This window comes from Drosophila willistoni (genome assembly GCF_018902025.1).
Source record: "Drosophila willistoni isolate 14030-0811.24 chromosome 2L unlocalized genomic scaffold, UCI_dwil_1.1 Seg168, whole genome shotgun sequence".
NCBI lineage: Eukaryota > Metazoa > Arthropoda > Insecta > Diptera > Drosophilidae > Drosophila > Drosophila willistoni.
The window spans coordinates 16,926,145-16,932,491 of record NW_025814047.1 but is presented as its reverse complement, the minus strand read 5'-3'; positions in this window follow the sequence as shown (position 1 = coordinate 16,932,491).

Below are 6,347 nucleotides of genomic sequence, written 5' to 3'. Positions count from 1 at the left end.
CTGTTAAATCTCTTACTTCAGGTGCTCAAATAAACTAACTCAGCAATTCATTATTTCATACATATAGTCAATTCAAAGGGAAAAATGGTATATGCCTTTAAGATAAGAAGATAACATCGGATTTCGTATCGCACTTATATAATAGAAATATTAACAATAATTTTGAATATATATAATTCCTAACTAAATCGGTGAGAGTAAACGTACAAAAATGTGTGGGTAGTTGTATAAGTATAAATTTGATCTAAACTAAATTTTAAGTTAGGCATTTATTTCAGTTTGAAAAAGTAAACTAACTAACTCTGCGGTCACGGCAAACAGTTATATTTCGCCAATAGATTTTATGCGGCTATGCCGTACTAACAGTTTGTAGAGTCCAATCCAGTCAGCAGGCCTGATGATGGGTGGAGCACTAGTGGCTGTTAAAATTATTAAGAAGGGTGGCATAATTTGCTTCTCGTTACCAACATTATGACTTTTAGAACCTACTGTATATAAATTTCATTATAAATTTTATGCTTGAGGTGGGAGTCATCAATGCTGGGTTTCGAATCTGCAGCAACGTCTTCCCACGAGAAATCTCCAGTCTTTATTGCGAGGGGCTATACCGTGTCCAAAGGTGAATCATCCACTCGAACGAGGGTTCACCTAGGAATTAGGCTGGCTGGCTACGCTCCACACAAGAGGCGTGGACTTATATAATGTCCACGAGGGTACCGGAGTGTTACGTCTCTCCACGTTTTTTTCTTTTCTTTTCTTTTTCTTTTCTGTATCAGTTTTTGTTCCGTCAGTGGATACAATGAAACCGAAATATTTGCAAAGCATCTGGAGCACAATGTCAATGTGTTTGACATGCTCGGCTTCTTTTTTACATTTATTCCCTTAGAACCAAGGGATAAGCGACAGAATTCGTATTTCTCCCCGTTTACTGAGAACGCCGTTTTCGCGCGATCCTCTTTAGGTAGATAAATTTGGTGGTACCCAAACTTTAAGTACAATGTCGCGAATAATGTTGCCTTTCCAAGATTCGCTTGGATGCTTGGCATTGGGTACCGGTCGGCGATGGTCCGCTCGTTTAACTTTCGAAGTTCGATGACAAGTCGTTTGTTTTTGTTACCGTTTGATTCAGAAGCTTTTTTGTCAACAACTTATGCAGGATTGTTGAACGCAGACCGAAATGGTCTTATAATGGCGTCTTTGAACAGCTGAGAGATTTCGTTGTTAACGAACTCGGCTACACTCATAGGATATGGGTAAAGCTTGGAATACAATTCTTGGTTGTCTAATGTCTGGATTATGGTGATGACTGAAGTGTTATATGGCAATGCCTCGCTATCAGGAACTATTATGTCATTAATGCGTGTGAAATAAACACTATCGCAAGTATGTTGTTGTAATGCTTCTGTCGTATTGCGATAAGTAATACAGCCGCTGTGTAAGTTTAGGGTTACCCCAAAGGTTTCAAGGGCGTCTAAACTGAAAAACTGGGTATTCTTTCCGAAAATTCTCATGAAGCATATTTTTTAAATTTTACTGGAGCCGTGAATAGAGTTCACAGTAAATGGGGTACCGAAAAGTGTTATGTTTATTAACTCCTTTACGGGTTTTACAGAATTCTTTGCCTCCCCAGTGTCGATTACGATTTTTAGTTTCATACCAGCCAACTGTCGGTCGACGAACGACAATTGGGAATTGTTAAAAAATTTAACAAATCATTGTCCCATATAGAATCGTTCTCGTCGCTAGTATCGGCTATTGCGGTTTCTGCTATACTCGCGTATTGCTGGTCTTGGGCCGAGACTTTATTGGTAATTTTGTGGTCATACGCTCTGATGCGTTCTGTCTTTTTTGAACTTTGCTCTAAGTGGCGTTACTGTGGGCTGTACCCCAATTAGTCTGCTGTCGCAGCTTGGAAACTGATGGATCATCATGCATCAGTCTTGGGCTCGACTTTCTTTATTATTTGAGGCTGGTCCTTGCTCACCTTTTTGGGGTCCATTTTGGCTCTGTTTTCCCTTAAAGTGGGGGTTTTTCTCAAAATGTTCTCCCTGTTTGGGCATTGAGCGATTTCCTTGCCTGTTATTTTCCCCTAGGTGAGTCTTATCTTCAACTGCTTTAGCATACGTAGCAGTGAATATGCTACTTTCTATGCTATTCTCAACCTCGCAAGCCAGTGCTAAAGCCGACGGCAAATGTTTGGGCTGTGCTGGAATAGCCAGTGCCTTGATAGGTCCCCTCAGGCCTGCCATGAAGGCATGCAGAGCATCGCTCCTAATTTCTGTATTAAGAATGACAGCAGCTTGCTCCTCATGCGTCATGGCAATTTTATTCGTGATAAGAGTTAGTTTTTTTTCAACCTCGTCATAGTTCTGCATTGAGTCTATGTCGCCTTGCCTGACCATTTCTAATTGATGCCTCAGAGCGCACAGCGTATATGCAATCAAGTCTAGCAATGATTGCATTTCAATTTAGTGCAGTGTTATGTGAGGTAAGCACTGCGCTTCCAGCGCCCCACACTTCATTTCTTAAAATGATCACTGCCTGGTAATGTGTTTCCCTTCCATAGTATCCCTTGCAAGCCTGATATGCCTCTATGGCTGACTGTCTTCAAGACACCATTAAATTCTTCGTGGTTACCATTAAAATTCGGCACCGATTTGGTAGCGTAGAGTATAACCTCACATCTAATGCTGCGGTCAATTGTTAAGCTTTCGTACACCTGCACTTGGGGAGCTTCTATCCTAAGTGAGCTTGCTTGACTTTTTCATTTTTCGTGTGTCAAGCGCGGTGCTGACTGCCCTCTCTAGTGCATGTGCTCTAGATTCTATTGTAGTATCTTCGTCGCTATCAGATTCTTTTTTAATGTCCATGTCGGACCAACTCATTGGCAGTTGTCTAACAGAGTGTCTTAGCGAAATAAATCTAACAATAGAACCGCACACACTTAAACTCCCAATTAAGTTCACCGCAAATCAGTTAAAAATTCAATGCAAATTACCTTAAAGGTCACTTTACGCTTTTATATATTTATTATTCTTATACCCTTGCAGAGGGTATTATAAAATTGGTCAGATGTTTGTAATATATATATATATTCTTGATCAGCATGAGAAGCAGAGTCGATATAGCCATGTCCGTCTGTTCGTCGGTACGTATGCGTTTTACCCAGCCATCCTAAGAGCTATCGGGCTTTTTTCTGTGCTTTTTATTATCTGGGGCAGATCAATTATGAAAATCTTTAAGATCGGACCATACAGTCTTATACGAAAAGTAGGTGAAGCAGTTAGAGTATGTATTGCTATGGAATTTACTCATGTGATAGTATTGGATATAAAACCTCAGATCCACAAATTTTATTCTGATCGGATAAATAGAACACAAGTTACAGTCATTATAAATAAACTGCCGGCAGCGCTGCTTGCTGCCTACAAACACACACACAGACGCAGCGCTACGTTAACTCAATGCGTATGCGCGCCGTGGTTTGCATAGGCAATGAGGGAAGAAGCGAAATTTTAGTAAAAAGTGTAATAATTTGAATGTTTTGTTGGTGTATAAAAAAATTGAGTTGCAGAAAAACAATTTTGAGATGTAAAAGTATTATTGCCAAGGACTGCAAGGCTTCGGCTATGCCGAAGTTAGCTTCTTTGATATATTTTATGTAAGAAAGGTGAAACATATGATATATTAACATGATATTTTGTTCAAACACCTCCAAACCATTCAATTTTCAACTTTTTTGATCGGAGTTCGGTTCATATTCTTAGAAATATGTTACTAACGAGAGAAAAACACTAATGATTTCAGATCAAAACTGCTACCTCCAGTTGTCCCGCCAGCAGTCAACTCTGATGGCGATGGTCAATGAACACTAGTATCTAACTCCGCTACTTTCGACGAAAATGTCATCAAAAAATTCAAAAGTGTTGATCAAAATAGTAATGAACTACCATTGGCCAAGGATACATCCCGTAATTCTAATCCGATTTTTCACAATTCAAACTTTCCTTAATTCTGGTCCCGCCCTCACTCAGAATTTTAGAATCTTGTCTTATAGCCTTGCAGAGGGTATTATTCAAGTGGTCGGATGTTTGTAACGCAGAGAAGGAGACGTTTCCGACCCCATAAAGTATATATATTCTTGACCAGAGAATGAGAAGCTGAGCCGATATAGTCATGTCCGTCTGTCCGTTCGTCCGTCTGTGCAAATCAACTTAACGCCGCCATCTTAAGAGCTATCGGGATGAAACTTGACATTTGAACTACTTACAGCCCGGAGCAGATAAAGTATTGTCAGGATCGAACCACTATATCATATAGTTTTAGAAGAAACATAGATGAAGAAATTGGAGTATCTCTATGAAATTTACTAATATGATAGATTTGGATATAAAACATCAGATCCCGAAATTTCAATCAGATCGTATAAAAATAACACTAGTTATAGTCAATATAAATCGGCTTTACTAAGTCATTGCTTGAAATCCCCAGAGCAGCTGAGCACACGCATACACACACAGTTGCGACTATGTATCAGCCAAACCGATGGGTCGAACTGCTGCCTCAAATGTGGACAGTCAGACCATAAGGCTGCAAAATGCGATAGTTTGGAAACTTGCCTCCTTTGTATTGAAGCTGGCGTTGATAGGACCAAAATAGGCCACACAGCTGGTAGTCGGCTATGCCCTCAGCTGGAAGTCGGCTATGCCCTCAGACGAGGCGGACCAGAAGAAATTAAAATGACGGCCAAACTAAAAGTGGTACAACTGAACGTGAAACATTGCATTGCGGCTCAAGATCTGTTACACCAAACAATCCGAGAAGTATCAACAATCCGAAGAAGGTCTCAGACTTGACAAACAAGCGCTCCGCAAGCGATCATGAGGTAATATTGTTCCCCATTGGCCGTAGTACACTTCCTCATCATACCACTGTGAGTGAAGGAGCATTTAGGGCGGATGCTTTGAACATTCCTGCTTTCTGCGGAAACCTGCTGTTCAATACGAGTGAAAGTAGCGTAGAAAACCTGGCAAACAGCATTATGAATAATATTGAGACAGCCTGCAACGTTAGCATGACACGTCGAAAACTTTTTAAACTCCCCTATGCGACTGTACATTGATGGTGCGACAACATAGCTGCAGCCAGACGAGCGTGCTTCCGTGCGCGGCGATTGTTTCATCGCTCGAGAGGTACAGAAAGTTTTGAATCTTTAAGGCTTGAATACCATAGCAATCGGCTGGAGCTGAAGCATGCAATCAGAAATAGCAAAAGAGAATGTTTCCTGCGTCTTTGCGATTCTGCTAAGCACGATACCTGGGGAAAGACATACCAGACCGTAGTCAAACGCGTTGATGTCGGGAAAACATCAATACCATCTGATGCAGCGAGCCTGAATAATATCGTCAGCTAACTTTTCCCACAAAAACAGGTTCGGCTACCACTGGCAACTCGAAGCAATGAGACGGTATAACAGCGTGCACGAAAATAGAACTGTTGGAAATCGTCAACAAACTAAATAACATGTAAGCTCTTGGTCCCGACGGCATTCCGAACAGAGCTTTAAGGCTGACAGTTAATCTGCACCCTGATGCGTTCATAAAATTATACAATGCATGCCTGAGTGAAGGAACCTTTCCATCCAGATGGAAAAGGCAGAATCTGGTATTCCTATATTGGAATCGCACATAGCGCGCAGGATCAACGAGGCTATCGAGCAAGGAGGTGGACTTTCTCCTAACCAATATGGATTTAGGAAGGCAAGATCGACAATAGACGCGATAAATACAGTTGTGGACACAGCCAGAGACGCCATATCTGGTAACCGATGGAAAGATGGAACCAACCAATACTGCATGGTGGTGACTCTCCACATCAGAAACGCTTTCAACTCGGCTGAATGGAGTCGTATAATGGGCAGTCTGGCTTCTTTCGGCGTTCAGGGTAATCTGCTGCACATAGTGGACAGCTACTTCACAAATAGGCGCCTCCGATACTCGACAGTGGACGGATTGGAGGAATATAGCATCTCTGCTGGAGTACCACAGGGTTCAGTCCTGGGCCCTCTCCTGTGGAATTCCATGTTCGACGGAGTCCTCAGACTAAATTTTGATCCGGGCACACGCATAATCCGCTTTGCCGATGATATCGCGGTGGTGGTAACGGAAAAGGAGCTTGCAGTAGCGGAACAAAAATGCAACAACTCCATTGCAACTATTGGCCGATGGCTGGCTGTTGCACTGAGCACTGAGCTCTGCACGCGAGTTATGAAACCAATCAAAGTCGCACAAACAAATAACATAATTATACAAAAAGCCAAAGCTGAACAAACAAATAAACCTATGCAT